At 32.0% G+C, this 17,278-nt stretch overlaps 1 protein-coding gene and 2 long non-coding RNA genes across 3 annotated transcripts in view; all 3 read left to right on the forward strand.

The window, feature by feature from the left end:
* The window catches only part of LOC142225804 (uncharacterized), a 347,314-nt gene that overhangs the window by 273,245 nt on the left and 56,791 nt on the right, over nucleotides 1-17,278 (forward strand). The gene's annotated exons all lie outside the window — the stretch shown is intronic.
* LOC142225801 (myotrophin) overlaps nucleotides 1-17,278 on the forward strand; it is a gene marked incomplete at its 5' end in the record, with an annotated part of 114,001 nt that overhangs the window by 48,502 nt on the left and 48,221 nt on the right.
* Nucleotides 4,532-4,858, forward strand: LOC142226772 (uncharacterized). Its single transcript, XR_012719749.1, has 2 exons — nucleotides 4,532-4,604; nucleotides 4,667-4,858. It is a non-coding gene; the product is annotated as an uncharacterized LOC142226772 (long non-coding RNA).

The raw sequence follows: 17,278 nt of genomic DNA on the forward strand, positions 1-17,278 counted from the left end.
CTCCTCTCTTGGTGTTACATTATCGATCACAGCTGTATGACCCCAATCGATTAAAGTGATGCTACTTTGCGATTGGTTACTAAACAACGCTTTTAACGAAATAAGACAGCAGTGGATTCAATTAAATTTAAAATCCGACTAAGTACATTTTCTGTTCCAATTTGTCTGATAAAAATTTTCAATTTAAAAATTTAAAATTTAATTGAACTAACTGTCTAATGGAAGGCGTTAAACAATTAAATTCGCAATTGAATTTGACGATTTTCGTATTGCAATAGACTGACAAATTTTTAATCTGGTGCAATTCTATTAACGTTGGGCCCTGGTGACTACAACCGATAACTTCTGAATAGCGTAAAAAAATCCTTACAATTTTCAAATGAGACGCACACAAACTCTCCATTCTCTTCGCAATTATCAACAAGATCCTCTTCATTTGAAATAATTTTCGATTCCAAAAATTTTACATCTCGGCTAATTACTATTTTATTGGTCTTTGTATCCAGCAAACGATAAGCCTTTGTATTATCGCAATATCCCGCCAGGTTGTATTTCACAGCAACATCATCAAGCTTTTGACGTTTCTGTTTATTTACGTGAGCATACGCCACACAACCAAAAACACGGATATGATTTAAATTTGGGAACTTACCAAACCAAAGTTCGTATGTGGTAACATCAACAGCAACAGACAACAAACGGCTTTGAATATAGTTGGCATTATTTACAGCTTCAGCCCAATATTTTATTTCAAGATTTGCATTAAAAAGCATGCATCTTGCCATTTCCGTTAAACTACGATTTCGCCTTTCGGCAACCCCGTTTTGTTCAGGGGTGTAAGGCGCAGTCAGCTGATGTATTATTCCTTTTGATTTGAAGAAACGCTCCATTCTTTTGTTTACAAATTTTCCACCTCGATCCGTTCTTAAAATTTTCATGCGTTTTCCAAATTGATTCTCGCACTCATTGACAAATTCTTTTATTTTCTCAAACGCCTTATCTTTCGATGGGAGAAAATAAATTTTACAATATCTGCTGTAGTCATCAATCAGTGTCATAAAATAGCTATTTCCAGAAGGTGTTGTGTTTTGCATTGGTCCGCATAAATCGCAATGTACTAAATCCAAAATTCCACTCGACTTAGACTCCGATACTTTTGGAAAAGATGATCTAGTCACTTTTGCCATTAAACATACTTCACAGTCACTAATACAGGAACATTTCTTTATTTTGAAGCCTTCAACAAGATCCTTGTTTATTGTATTGTTTATAGATTGTATATTTCGATGACCAAATCGTCTGTTCCATATATGTATACATTCCGAATTTTGCGATATCTTCATTGTATGCTGTTTCAGCACATACATATTGTTTTCAAGAACTGCCTTTGCAAATACATTTCCACCTTTAACTATTGTGCAACCACCAGCCTTGAACAAAATTTCATTTTCCACATCTAATTTCCGAACTGAGATTAAATTTCCGTCCAATTCTGGAACAAACAAAACATTTTGTTGCCTTCACAAAACAGCTCACAGTCTCCAATGCCGCTTGTTTGTAGCTCTGTCCCATTAGCCAAATATACAACATCACAGTGGTTTTTATTCAGTGTAACAAAATAATTTTCCTCGCAACACATATGACAAGTTGCAGCCGAATCAATATACCATTCTCTGTTAAGCCTTTTATTTTTCACATTAAAACAAGCATTTCTATCTTTACCACTTTGTACGACATTCGCCCTGTTATCATTTGATCGTTGTTTTTGTGAATTCCTGTTGGGGCAATTTCTTTTTATGTGACCTGGCCTTCCATATAAATAACATTTCGGCACAAATTTGATGATGAAATAACGTGACTATAGTCCTCTGATAGCGTACCCAACAAAAATGCAACAGCCTTATGATCCTCAACAGTTTCTCCTAAATCTCGCAATTTGTACACAATCGCTAAAAATTCGCAGATGTGATCCTCCATAGTTTTACCACCATCTAAACGCATAGATGACATTTGCCTAAGTAAACTAACTTTGTTGGTTATGTTTGCTTTTTCGTGATGTTTCTTTAAAGCGTCCCACAACTCCTTTGCAGTTTTCAGTTGCTTTATGATTACTTTCTGTGACTCGTCCACATGATTACTTTCTGTGACTCGTCCAACCACTTAGCAGCATCCTCACCAGTCAACGCAGGATTTTCACCTCTAACAGCTCTCTTTCCAGCAGCAGCAATTCCATATTAAATTTCCAAATATGATAATTGCTATTTGATAGCTTAGGAAATTGTGTGTAATTCATTGTCATCTTTTTACTTTTTTTTATAATTTACTCAAAAACTATCATAAAATTAACGCGATTATAGGCCCATAACCTGTTGTATATGTTGATATAATGGAGTTCATTTATTGAGTGATAGAAGCAAAACTGCGCCAAATTTGGCATAATCTAAGTTTACATTGTTTGCACACCCTTACAAAAAATCGCTTCTGTAACATATACTCCCAAACATATTTTGCTTCAAGCATATACATTTTTGGGTATTGCCCAAACATTTATATGTTTGATCTCTACCAATATATAATATGTTTGAAAGCATATTGGTCTAAACAATATATGTTTGGGTAGTCTAAGTTCCAAACATTTTGTATTTTTGCATCCAAATTCAATAATGTTGTCTTCCAAAAAACAATATGTTATTATGTGACCATATAATATGTTTGGAAGCATTTTGCACCCAAAAATATTATATGCTTAAAAAAAATTCTCCCAAACAATATTGTGCTCAAAATTTTATTTATTTATTTATATATTTACAATCATAATGAATTATGAAAATAAACAGGTAATATAGGTGCTAACAACATAGGTTTTGGACCTGAATGCTCAAAATTTTGTTTCTGCCCAATTGTATATTCTCCGACATCTTTCTCACTTGCACGAGATTTTTTAGTTCTTAGCACCTTTTTCTGTAATACAAACATTGTAGAAGAAATTATTCAATTTTATGATTTTTTTTATTTTAATTTTACCTTTTGCCGGACGGGGATTCGAACAGCGGACCACACAGTTTGTAAGGATCAAAGAAGTAGCTGATCAATTGCCCAAGGAAAAATAAAATGTTAATTTTGTAATAACAAGCAACAACCACCAACTTAATTCAATATCGCTCCCTGTTAAATAGCGCTCCAAGCTACTAAACACATATATGTTTATAGGCTATTTCTAAATTAATATATGTTTGCATCCAAGCATATTATATTTACAAACATTTTATGTCCCAAACATAATATGTTCTAACATATTAACATATATGTCCCAAACATGTTATGCTAGTTTATGAACAGTATATGCTTGCACTCAAAAATATTGTGTTTAAAAATTTGTGTTCAAACATATAATGTTTATAGCCAAACAGTCTTTTTCATCCGTGTACTAATACATACGTACAATTCAATTACAGGGGTTGTTACAATGACGAGTATTTAAACTTAACGTAAAACTAGCGATGAGATCAATTCATATTCAAATACATTTTAACTATAAATTCATTATCCAACAATTCTATCATTTCGATTGGATTTAGGTTATCCATCTATCTTTACAGCACAATCTCGAATATGTGGTTTTAGCCAAGTTTCAGTTACACCGATGACATTAACAAAACTATTTAATAACACATTTCTAATGGCATACATCCTAGAGCAATCATGATCAGGCGATAAACTCTGCGCATTTAAATGCACCATGTTCAAATTATTAGGTATTAAATTAGATCTCAATAAATAATTATAAACTATCGCAATGTTCCTATTTATTATTATCAAATGTCCTTTGATAAGTTTGTGCAATATTAATATTAAATCTAAAATAATAATATAATCTAACAAATACAAAATATTGCAAAATTCTCTGATACCTCGCTATGATAATAATATATCGGCTTTCTTTGCGATCACTCTTAACCAGATTTACATATAGACTGTTATGTTAGAAATACTCTTTATTAATGAACATTTGAAAATATTTTATGTTTACGATGTATCTACGATGTTGACAAACAGCCGGCAAAAAGATATACATAAACAGAAAGAGATAATAGAAAACGGTTATAATTGTGTCGAATTGGGACCAATATATTCCCTCGATTAAATCTCACAAATCTCAGTCTCTCATAAAGATATGGTGGTTGTCGCGTACACGGATGAAAAAGACTGTTTTTCATATGTTTGGCTATAAACATTATATGTTTGGAACACACATTTTTAAACACAATATTTTTGAGTGCAAGCATATAATGTTCATAATCTAGCATAACATGTTTGGGACATATATGTTAATATGTTAGAACATATTATGTTTGGGACATAAAATGTTTGTAAATATAATATGCTTGGATGCAAACATATATTAATTTAGAAATAGCCTATAAACATATATGTGTTTAGTAGCTTGGAGCGCTATTTAACAGGGAGCAATATTGAATTAAGTTGGTGGTTGTTGCTTGTTATTACAAAATTAACATTTTACTTCTCCTTGGGCAATTGATCAGCTACTTCTTTGATCCTTACAAACTGTGTGGTCCGCTGTTCGAATCCCCGTCCGGCAAAAGGTAAAATTAAAATAAAAAAATCATACAATTGAATAATTTCTTCTACAATGTTTGTATTACAGAAAAAGGTGCTAAGAACTAAAAAATCTCGTGGAAGTGAGAAAGATGTGGGGGAATATACAATTGGACAGAAACAAAATTTTGAACATTCAGGTCGAAAACCTATGTTGTTAGCACCTATATTACCTGTTTATTTTCATAATTCATTATGATTGTAAATATATAAATAAATAAATAAAATTTTGAGCACAATATTGTTTGGGAGAATTTTTTTTAAGCATATATAATATTTTTGGGTGCAAAATGCTTCCAAACATATTATATGTTCACATAATAACATATTGTTTTTTGGAAGACAACATTATTGAATTTGGATGCAAAATACAAAATGTTTGGAACTTAGACTACCCAAACATATATTGTTTAGACCAATATGCTTTCAAACATATTATATATTGGAAGAGATCAAACATATAAATGTTTGGACAATACCCAAAAATGTATATGCTTGAAGCAAAATATGTTTGGGAGTATATGTTACAGAAGCGATTTTTTGTGAGCGTGTATACATAATCCTATGTAAGAACAATATCGTACGCCAAGATAAAAGTTTGTCGAATGGCATACCATACACACAAAAAATTTTTTCTCTGATTCAATCACCAAATTAATTGATCCAATTAATTTTTTAATTGAAATGTCTTCAATCACGAAAATGATAGTATCAATCACAGTTTTAATTGGGCATAGAAAAAATTCTTGATTAAAAAATTAATTGCTTTTTTCAGTAAAATTCAATTAATTTTTTAATTGATTCAATTAAAAATTTAATTGATGTTGATTGCAAAACGCAATTATTTATTAATTAAAAAAGGTAACTATTTTTAATTACTTAGTTAGATTGGCTTAGAGTTTTTATTTGGATTAACAAATGATTGTTTGAAATACATTTTTAATTAAAAAAGTAAAACAAAATCAGCAGTTTTTTAACTGAATTAGTCTTCCGAATTTGATTAAAAAGTTAATTGTATCAATTAATTTTTTAATTAAACATTTTAAAAATTTCAATCATTGACTTAATTAACTTAATATTTCTATCATGATTAAAAAGTTAATTGTATCAATTAATTTATTAATTGAAAAAATTTTCAACTTCATTTAACTTTTTAATTGGAAATATTTTGGTGATATTTTTTTCTGTGTACAAAAGATTAATAAATGGAGAAACATGTTGAAACCGACGAAGACTACACGCTCACAAAAAATCGCTTCTGTAACATATACTCCCAAACATATTTTGCTTCAAGCATATACATTTTTGGGTATTGCCCAAACATTTATATGTTTGATTTCTTCCAATATATAATATGTTTGAAAGCATATTGGTCTAAACAATATATGTTTGGGTAGTCTAAGTTCCAAACATTTTGTATTTTTGCATCCAAATTCAATAATGTTGTCTTCCAAAAAACCATATGTTATTATGTGAACATATAATATGTTTGGAAGCATTTTGCACCCAAAAATATTATATGCTTAAAAAAAATTCTCCCAAACAATATTGTGCTCAAAATTTTATTTATTTATTTATATATTTACAATCATAATGAATTATGAAAATAAACAGGTAATATAGGTGCTAACAACATAGGTTTTCGACCTGAATGCTCAAAATTTTGTTTCTGCCCAATTGTATATTCCCCCACATCTTTCTCACTTCCACGAGATTTTTTAGTTCTTAGCACCTTTTTCTGTAATACAAACATTGTAGAAGAAATTATTCAATTGTATGATTTTTTTTATTTTAATTTTACCTTTTGCCGGACGGGGATTCGAACAGCGGCCAAACAGTTTGTAAAGATCAAAGAAGTAGCTGATCAATTGCCCAAGGAAAAATAAAATGTTAATTTTGTAATAACAAGCAACAACCACCAACTTAATTCAATATCGCTCCCTGTTAAATAGCGCTCCAAGCTACTAAACACATATATGTTTATAGGCTATTTCTAAATTAATATATGTTTGCATCCAAGCATATTATATTTACAAACATTTTATGTCCCAAACATAATATGTTCTAACATATTAACATATATGTCCCAAACATGTTATGCTAGTTTATGAACATTTATATGCTTGCACTCAAAAATATTGTGTTTAAAAATTTGTGTTCCACACATATAATGTTTATAGCCAAACATATGAAAAACAGTCTTTTTCATCCGTGTAGATACGAGTATATCGGATGATATTATTGTAAAGAATATTTAATTTCCGTTTGCTATCACCATCGCATCTGGCAAAAAGTTCGCAACCGTATAATAAACCTGGTATTAAAACACTCGCTAAGAGTGTACGTATACTAAGAGGAGTATGTACAATATCTGTCCACCTCTGTATAGGACTAATCATTTCGTTTTCGGAGGTTTCAGAAATAGACCATTCGCCGTCGCCCAATTTTGGATAATGGCCAAATAATTATTGAGTCTCTCCATATTCCCCTTAAGTGTCTTCAAATCACTACTTAGGTAGATTTGGACATCGTCTGCATACATGTGGATATTACATCCAGCAAAAAACGAGGGAGATCAGATATCTGCGGTACTCCTTTGCAAAATCGAATTACATTAGAAATACTTGTACCACTATGAACAGATTGTGACCGACCATTTAGATACATGATCAATAGACGGACCGAACTAGAAGTAAAACCATAAATATTCCTCAATTTGTTGCACAACAGCGAAGGTCTCTTTTAGCGATATTTAATAACCCTCCACCATAGGATGGGGGTATATTAACTTTGTCATTCCGTTTGTAACAAATCGAAATATTGATCTAAGACCCCATAAAGTATATATATTCTGGGTCGTGGTGAAATTCTGAGTCGATCTGAGCATGTCCGTCCGTCCATCCGTCTGTTGAAATCACGCTAACTTCCGAACGAAACAAGCTATCGACTTCAAACTTGGCGCAAGTAGTTGTTATTGATGTAGGTCGGATGGTATTGCAAATGGGCCATATCGGTCCACATTTACTTATAGCCCCCATATAAACGGACCCCCAAATTTGGCTTGCGATTGCTCTAAGAGAAGCAAATTTCATCCGATCCGGCTGAAATTTGGTACATGGTGTTAGTATATGGTCTCTAACAACCATGCAACAATTGGTCCACATCGGTCCATAATTATATATAGCCCCCATATAAACCGATCCCCCGATTTGGCTTGCGGAGCCTCTAAGAGAAGCAAATTTCATCCGATCCGGCTGAAATTTGGTATATGGTGTTAGTATATGGTCTCTAACAACTATGCAAAAATTGGTCCACATCGGTCCATAATTATATATAGCCCCCATATAAACCGATTACCAGATTTGACCTCCGGAGCCTCTTGGAAGACCAAAATTCATCTGATTCAGTTGAAATTTGATACGTGGTGTTAATATATGGCCTCAAACACCCATGCAAAATTTGGTCGAAATCGGTCTATAATTAATATAGGCCCCATATAAACCGATCCCCAGATTTGACCTCCGGAGCCCCTTAGAAGAGCAAAATTCATCCGATTCGGTTGAAATTTGGTACGTGATGTTAGTATATGGTCTCTAACAACCATGCAAAAATTGGTCCACATCGGTCCATAATTATATATAGCCCCCATATAAACCGATCCCCAGATTTGACCTCCGGTGCCGTTTGGAGAAGCAAAATTCATCCGATCTGGTTGAAATTTGGTACGTGGTGGTAGTATATGATATTTAACAACCATGCCAAAAGTGGTTCATATCAGTCCATAATCATATATAGCCCTCATATAAACCGATCCCGAGATTTGGTTTTGGAGCCTCTTGGAGGAGCGAATTTCATCCGATTCAGTTGAAATTTGGTACATTGTGCTAGTATATGGCCGTTAACAACCATGCCTAACTAGGTCCATATCGGTCTATAGTTATATATAGCCCTCAGATAAATCGATCCCCAATCACAAAAATTGGTCCATATCAATTTCATAATTCTATATAGCCCCCATATAAGCGACCCCCATATTTCAATTCTGGCTGTCTACGTACCGTGCAAAAGTCTATGTCGATTCGTAATTATTTGTAGACTTACCTATACATAACTTTTGTTGTCTAATACATACCACGTATGGACTAACTCACAATTTAGAAAACGATGTTAAGAAGTTTTAAGATACCATAACCCAAGTAGTTCGATTGTGGATGACAGTCTTTCGTAGAAGTTTCCACGCAATCCATGGTGGAGGGTATATAAGATTCGGCCTGGCCGAACTTACGGCCGTATATACTTGTTTTTATTGTGAATCCACTGGCAGGAAATGATATCATATGATTCGAATGGTATCTCATAGTGCTTGAAAAAATTTACTGCAACAATTACACTAGTTTACACTGAATATGTACACTTAATGAGAGTCGACTTTTCTTATGTATTTGAATCTGCTGAATTCGAAAGAAATGTTTAAAAAAAGTTTATGGAACAGTTTTTGAGCTATCCCGTTATTTTTCGTTTTTTGCTCTTTTTTCTCTAAACAAATTATATATCGAGTTAGAAATGTCCGATTATATCGTTGTTGGTACTTAAATGATATATATGGGAGCTAAATCTAAATCTGAACGATTTCAACCAAAATCGGCACACTATGCGACGCTATCAAATTTACATCATTTGAAGTTAATCGATACGAAACTATGGTTCTTCCAAAGGCACAACTCCCAAAGATGTTCTTTATTTTAACTACACTGTTAGAAAAATATGTTTTTCATATGTTCCGATATAAACAAAATGTGTTTCGAGCACAATTTTAAACACAATATATTTAAGTGCAAACATGTAATGTTCCTAAACTAACACTAAATGTTTGGTACACATATGTCAATATGTTAGAATATTTTATGTTTGGGGTATGGTTGTTTCATTAAAATAAGAGCAATTTCTGTGAAACCGCTTGTATGTTATGTTGTTTCGGAAAACTGTTTTATGATAAGGCCAAAAACTTGATATGCTGAAGTCTAAATATTATTTAATTTGAATATTAGAATGAGTATTCGGAGTAAAGAGAATAGACATTCGGAATCAAGAGAACAGACATTTGAAAAAAAGCATGTGTTTTCGCCTTGAGAGCAGCATTTTATGTATGTGTGGACATTTGTTTTGTTTATCATTTTGGCATTATGGGCAAAATTTCTTGGTTCATTAAAAGAAATCGGAACGTACGAGGAGTAAGTCAACATATTCAGGCAAAGGAAATTTAAAAAACGGTGGAATATATACAAAAATTACAAAGGGATCTTCATAAAAATAATGAAAGGGCACTATACTCTTTTTAGACGTTAAAATTAAAAAAGGAGGAAATAGTGAAAAATTAATCAGTAAAAACAAAGTTTAGTTCCTCTTTATTAATAAGTAGTCCAAGAGGAGTTGACGGACACCTTCAAATATAAAATCGGGCATTAAGTTCGAGTTTTGCAGCTAAAACAATTGAAAAAGTTTATTTTCTTTAAAATGAATTATTAAAAACTGTAAAAGGTAAAACAGGTCCATTTTAGAGCGGTAATGCCAACTTAATACCGACCTTAAAGGTAAAAATGAAATTAAGTACAAAACACGATAAGTTTTAAATGCATGTTCACGCCTAAATAAATTTATGTGTATATTATAAAATTATTTATGTATGTTTATACTCGACTACACGTTCTTTTTTCGTTAGAGTTTTTAATTCTTTCCAAAATTTCAAACTTTTATACCAAAAACAGTTTTTTGTTACAAAATTGTTATTTTTGCAATAAAAAAATAATATTTTATCCAAAAGCTCAGTCCATTTCGTTTATATCAAGCACTGTTTCTGACTGTTAATCTTTAATAAACCACATTTCGAAGTTTCATTATAAAAATTTAATAAATAATATATGTTAAATATAAATGTGTAAATGTGGTCGGAGCAGGGATTGAACCCACGAGCCTTTGCATGTAAGGCAGACATGCTAACCACTGCTCCACGTGGCCAACAAATGTATGTTTCTGTTAAATAATGTAATTATTTGTATTACAGAAAAAGGTGACAATAACTAAACAATTTCGTGGAAGTGAAAATTATGTGAGGGAATGAGCACAATCTTCTTTGGGACAAATTCTTCCAAGCATATAATATTTTTGGGCTCAAAATTCTTCCAAACATGTAATATGTTCACATAAAACAAACATATTAATGTTTCGGCAGTATTCAATAATATATGTGCTTCCTGCAAAATATGTTTGGAACATATGTTAGAGAAGCCATTTTTTTTTTTTGAGGGTGTACACAGGAAGTTCCTTTAATAAATTTCTAAATGGGTCTCTCGGATGTGTGAACCACGGTAAGGTATTGGAGGGGTGATCTTAGCCCCGGGCTGGATTCTCGACGCCAAGATAAAAAAAAAATAGGCTGCGGAGTCAGGATAGAGCAGACTGACGTCAGTTTACACAACCAGAACTTTGCGGAGTAATGTGTGGTGCAATTGTAGCGAGCCTTCGGAAAGGTCCACGCTTCCCTCCTTCTCCCTCTTGCCCACGCCACGAGGGGGTACTCTTAAATATTTTCCTGCACGTCTGGTAGTTGTCTCAAAGACAATTGGAATGTTTTTGAACAGCAATTCCTATAAGGTAATATCCAATAATTAATCGTGGGAAGCTTGGATATTTACTCAAATCCAATCAAAACTTACGAGTAAATGATTCACGTCGAATTTGGATGTTAAGCGGACCTTTTAGTCAGTTTAGAAGAAAATTACTGCGTTTCAATACACTACGCAATAAGTGATAAAATCTCCTTGAGTAGTACAAGGAACAAATTTCCTTTCACAATTATCCATTTCTTGGTCAAGATTAATTAAATATTTCAAGATTTCTTTTGATCACACTTTCTTTACCACAACGTGCCCTCTGATAGGTTTTGGCAAACAATTTTTTCAGAAAGGAAGTACACGCCTGAGAACGATAGTTGAAACTTGTCTCCTCTCTTGGTGTTACATTATCGATCACAGCTGTATGACCCCAATCGATTAAAGTGATGCTACTTTGCGATTGGTTACTAAACAACGCTTTTAACGAAATAAGACAGCAGTGGATTCAATTAAATTTAAAATCCGACTAAGTACATTTTCTGTTCCAATTTGTCTGATAAAAATTTTCAATTTAAAAATTTAAAATTTAATTGAACTAACTGTCTAATGGAAGGCGTTAAACAATTAAATTCGCAATTGAATTTGACGATTTTCGTATTGCAATAGACTGACAAATTTTTAATCTGGTGCAATTCTATTAACGTTGGGCCCTGGTGACTACAACCGATAACTTCTGAATAGCGTAAAAAAATCCTTACAATTTTCAAATGAGACGCACACAAACTCTCCATTCTCTTCGCAATTATCAACAAGATCCTCTTCATTTGAAATAATTTTCGATTCCAAAAATTTTACATCTCGGCTAATTACTATTTTATTGGTCTTTGTATCCAGCAAACGATAAGCCTTTGTATTATCGCAATATCCCGCCAGGTTGTATTTCACAGCAACATCATCAAGCTTTTGACGTTTCTGTTTATTTACGTGAGCATACGCCACACAACCAAAAACACGGATATGATTTAAATTTGGGAACTTACCAAACCAAAGTTCGTATGTGGTAACATCAACAGCAACAGACAACAAACGGCTTTGAATATAGTTGGCATTATTTACAGCTTCAGCCCAATATTTTATTTCAAGATTTGCATTAAAAAGCATGCATCTTGCCATTTCCGTTAAACTACGATTTCGCCTTTCGGCAACCCCGTTTTGTTCAGGGGTGTAAGGCGCAGTCAGCTGATGTATTATTCCTTTTGATTTGAAGAAACGCTCCATTCTTTTGTTTACAAATTTTCCACCTCGATCCGTTCTTAAAATTTTCATGCGTTTTCCAAATTGATTCTCGCACTCATTGACAAATTCTTTTATTTTCTCAAACGCCTTATCTTTCGATGGGAGAAAATAAATTTTACAATATCTGCTGTAGTCATCAATCAGTGTCATAAAATAGCTATTTCCAGAAGGTGTTGTGTTTTGCATTGGTCCGCATAAATCGCAATGTACTAAATCCAAAATTCCACTCGACTTAGACTCCGATACTTTTGGAAAAGATGATCTAGTCACTTTTGCCATTAAACATACTTCACAGTCACTAATACAGGAACATTTCTTTATTTTGAAGCCTTCAACAAGATCCTTGTTTATTGTATTGTTTATAGATTGTATATTTCGATGACCAAATCGTCTGTTCCATATATGTATACATTCCGAATTTTGCGATATCTTCATTGTATGCTGTTTCAGCACATACATATTGTTTTCAAGAACTGCCTTTGCAAATACATTTCCACCTTTAACTATTGTGCAACCACCAGCCTTGAACAAAATTTCATTTTCCACATCTAATTTCCGAACTGAGATTAAATTTCCGTCCAATTCTGGAACAAACAAAACATTTTGTTGCCTTCACAAAACAGCTCACAGTCTCCAATGCCGCTTGTTTGTAGCTCTGTCCCATTAGCCAAATATACAACATCACAGTGGTTTTTATTCAGTGTAACAAAATAATTTTCCTCGCAACACATATGACAAGTTGCAGCCGAATCAATATACCATTCTCTGTTAAGCCTTTTATTTTTCACATTAAAACAAGCATTTCTATCTTTACCACTTTGTACGACATTCGCCCTGTTATCATTTGATCGTTGTTTTTGTGAATTCCTGTTGGGGCAATTTCTTTTTATGTGACCTGGCCTTCCATATAAATAACATTTCGGCACAAATTTGATGATGAAATAACGTGACTATAGTCCTCTGATAGCGTACCCAACAAAAATGCAACAGCCTTATGATCCTCAACAGTTTCTCCTAAATCTCGCAATTTGTACACAATCGCTAAAAATTCGCAGATGTGATCCTCCATAGTTTTACCACCATCTAAACGCATAGATGACATTTGCCTAAGTAAACTAACTTTGTTGGTTATGTTTGCTTTTTCGTGATGTTTCTTTAAAGCGTCCCACAACTCCTTTGCAGTTTTCAGTTGCTTTATGATTACTTTCTGTGACTCGTCCACATGATTACTTTCTGTGACTCGTCCAACCACTTAGCAGCATCCTCACCAGTCAACGCAGGATTTTCACCTCTAACAGCTCTCTTTCCAGCAGCAGCAATTCCATATTAAATTTCCAAATATGATAATTTCTATTTGATAGCTTAGGAAATTGTGTGTAATTCATTGTCATCTTTTTACTTTTTTTTATAATTTACTCAAAAACTATCATAAAATTAACGCGATTATAGGCCCATAACCTGTTGTATATGTTGATATAATGGAGTTCATTTATTGAGTGATAGAAGCAAAACTGCGCCAAATTTGGCATAATCTAAGTTTACATTGTTTGCACACCCTTACAAAAAATCGCTTCTGTAACATATACTCCCAAACATATTTTGCTTCAAGCATATACATTTTTGGGTATTGCCCAAACATTTATATGTTTGATCTCTACCAATATATAATATGTTTGAAAGCATATTGGTCTAAACAATATATGTTTGGGTAGTCTAAGTTCCAAACATTTTGTATTTTTGCATCCAAATTCAATAATGTTGTCTTCCAAAAAACAATATGTTATTATGTGACCATATAATATGTTTGGAAGCATTTTGCACCCAAAAATATTATATGCTTAAAAAAAATTCTCCCAAACAATATTGTGCTCAAAATTTTATTTATTTATTTATATATTTACAATCATAATGAATTATGAAAATAAACAGGTAATATAGGTGCTAACAACATAGGTTTTGGACCTGAATGCTCAAAATTTTGTTTCTGCCCAATTGTATATTCTCCGACATCTTTCTCACTTGCACGAGATTTTTTAGTTCTTAGCACCTTTTTCTGTAATACAAACATTGTAGAAGAAATTATTCAATTTTATGATTTTTTTTATTTTAATTTTACCTTTTGCCGGACGGGGATTCGAACAGCGGACCACACAGTTTGTAAGGATCAAAGAAGTAGCTGATCAATTGCCCAAGGAAAAATAAAATGTTAATTTTGTAATAACAAGCAACAACCACCAACTTAATTCAATATCGCTCCCTGTTAAATAGCGCTCCAAGCTACTAAACACATATATGTTTATAGGCTATTTCTAAATTAATATATGTTTGCATCCAAGCATATTATATTTACAAACATTTTATGTCCCAAACATAATATGTTCTAACATATTAACATATATGTCCCAAACATGTTATGCTAGTTTATGAACAGTATATGCTTGCACTCAAAAATATTGTGTTTAAAAATTTGTGTTCAAACATATAATGTTTATAGCCAAACAGTCTTTTTCATCCGTGTACTAATACATACGTACAATTCAATTACAGGGGTTGTTACAATGACGAGTATTTAAACTTAACGTAAAACTAGCGATGAGATCAATTCATATTCAAATACATTTTAACTATAAATTCATTATCCAACAATTCTATCATTTCGATTGGATTTAGGTTATCCATCTATCTTTACAGCACAATCTCGAATATGTGGTTTTAGCCAAGTTTCAGTTACACCGATGACATTAACAAAACTATTTAATAACACATTTCTAATGGCATCCATCCTAGAGCAATCATGATCAGGCGATAAACTCTGCGCATTTAAATGCACCATGTTCAAATTATTAGGTATTAAATTAGATCTCAATAAATAATTATAAACTATCGCAATGTTCCTATTTATTATTATCAAATGTCCTTTGATAAGTTTGTGCAATATTAATATTAAATCTAAAATAATAATATAATCTAACAAATACAAAATATTGCAAAATTCTCTGATACCTCGCTATGATAATAATATATCGGCTTTCTTTGCGATCACTCTTAACCAGATTTACATATAGACTGTTATGTTAGAAATACTCTTTATTAATGAACATTTGAAAATATTTTATGTTTACGATGTATCTACGATGTTGACAAACAGCCGGCAAAAAGATATACATAAACAGAAAGAGATAATAGAAAACGGTTATAATTGTGTCGAATTGGGACCAATATATTCCCTCGATTAAATCTCACAAATCTCAGTCTCTCATAAAGATATGGTGGTTGTCGCGTACACGGATGAAAAAGACTGTTTTTCATATGTTTGGCTATAAACATTATATGTTTGGAACACACATTTTTAAACACAATATTTTTGAGTGCAAGCATATAATGTTCATAATCTAGCATAACATGTTTGGGACATATATGTTAATATGTTAGAACATATTATGTTTGGGACATAAAATGTTTGTAAATATAATATGCTTGGATGCAAACATATATTAATTTAGAAATAGCCTATAAACATATATGTGTTTAGTAGCTTGGAGCGCTATTTAACAGGGAGCAATATTGAATTAAGTTGGTGGTTGTTGCTTGTTATTACAAAATTAACATTTTACTTCTCCTTGGGCAATTGATCAGCTACTTCTTTGATCCTTACAAACTGTGTGGTCCGCTGTTCGAATCCCCGTCCGGCAAAAGGTAAAATTAAAATAAAAAAATCATACAATTGAATAATTTCTTCTACAATGTTTGTATTACAGAAAAAGGTGCTAAGAACTAAAAAATCTCGTGGAAGTGAGAAAGATGTGGGGGAATATACAATTGGACAGAAACAAAATTTTGAACATTCAGGTCGAAGACCTATGTTGTTAGCACCTATATTACCTGTTTATTTTCATAATTCATTATGATTGTAAATATATAAATAAATAAATAAAATTTTGAGCACAATATTGTTTGGGAGAATTTTTTTTAAGCATATATAATATTTTTGGGTGCAAAATGCTTCCAAACATATTATATGTTCACATAATAACATATTGTTTTTTGGAAGACAACATTATTGAATTTGGATGCAAAATACAAAATGTTTGGAACTTAGACTACCCAAACATATATTGTTTAGACCAATATGCTTTCAAACATATTATATATTGGAAGAGATCAAACATATAAATGTTTGGACAATACCCAAAAATGTATATGCTTGAAGCAAAATATGTTTGGGAGTATATGTTACAGAAGCGATTTTTTGTGAGCGTGTATACATAATCCTATGTAAGAACAATATAGTACGCCAAGATAAAAGTTTGTCGAATGGCATACCATACACACAAAAAATTTTTTCTCTGATTCAATCACCAAATTAATTGATCCAATTAATTTTTTAATTGAAATGTCTTCAATCACGAAAATGATAGTATCAATCACAGTTTTAATTGGGCATAGAAAAAATTCTTGATTAAAAAATTAATTGCTTTTTTCAGTAAAATTCAATTAATTTTTTAATTGATTCAATTAAAAATTTAATTGATGTTGATTGCAAAACGCAATTATTTATTAATTAAAAAAGGTAACTATTTTTAATTACTTAGTTAGATTGGCTAAGAGTTTTTATTTGGATTAACAAATGATTGTTTGAAATACATTTTTAATTAAAAAAGTAAAACAAAATCAGCAGTTTTTTAACTGAATTAGTCTTCCGAATTTGATTAAAAAGTTAATTGTATCAATTAATTTTTTAATTAAACATTTTA

Source organism: Haematobia irritans, chromosome 2 (genome assembly GCF_050003625.1).
Source record: "Haematobia irritans isolate KBUSLIRL chromosome 2, ASM5000362v1, whole genome shotgun sequence".
Taxonomy (NCBI): Eukaryota; Metazoa; Arthropoda; class Insecta; order Diptera; family Muscidae; genus Haematobia; species Haematobia irritans.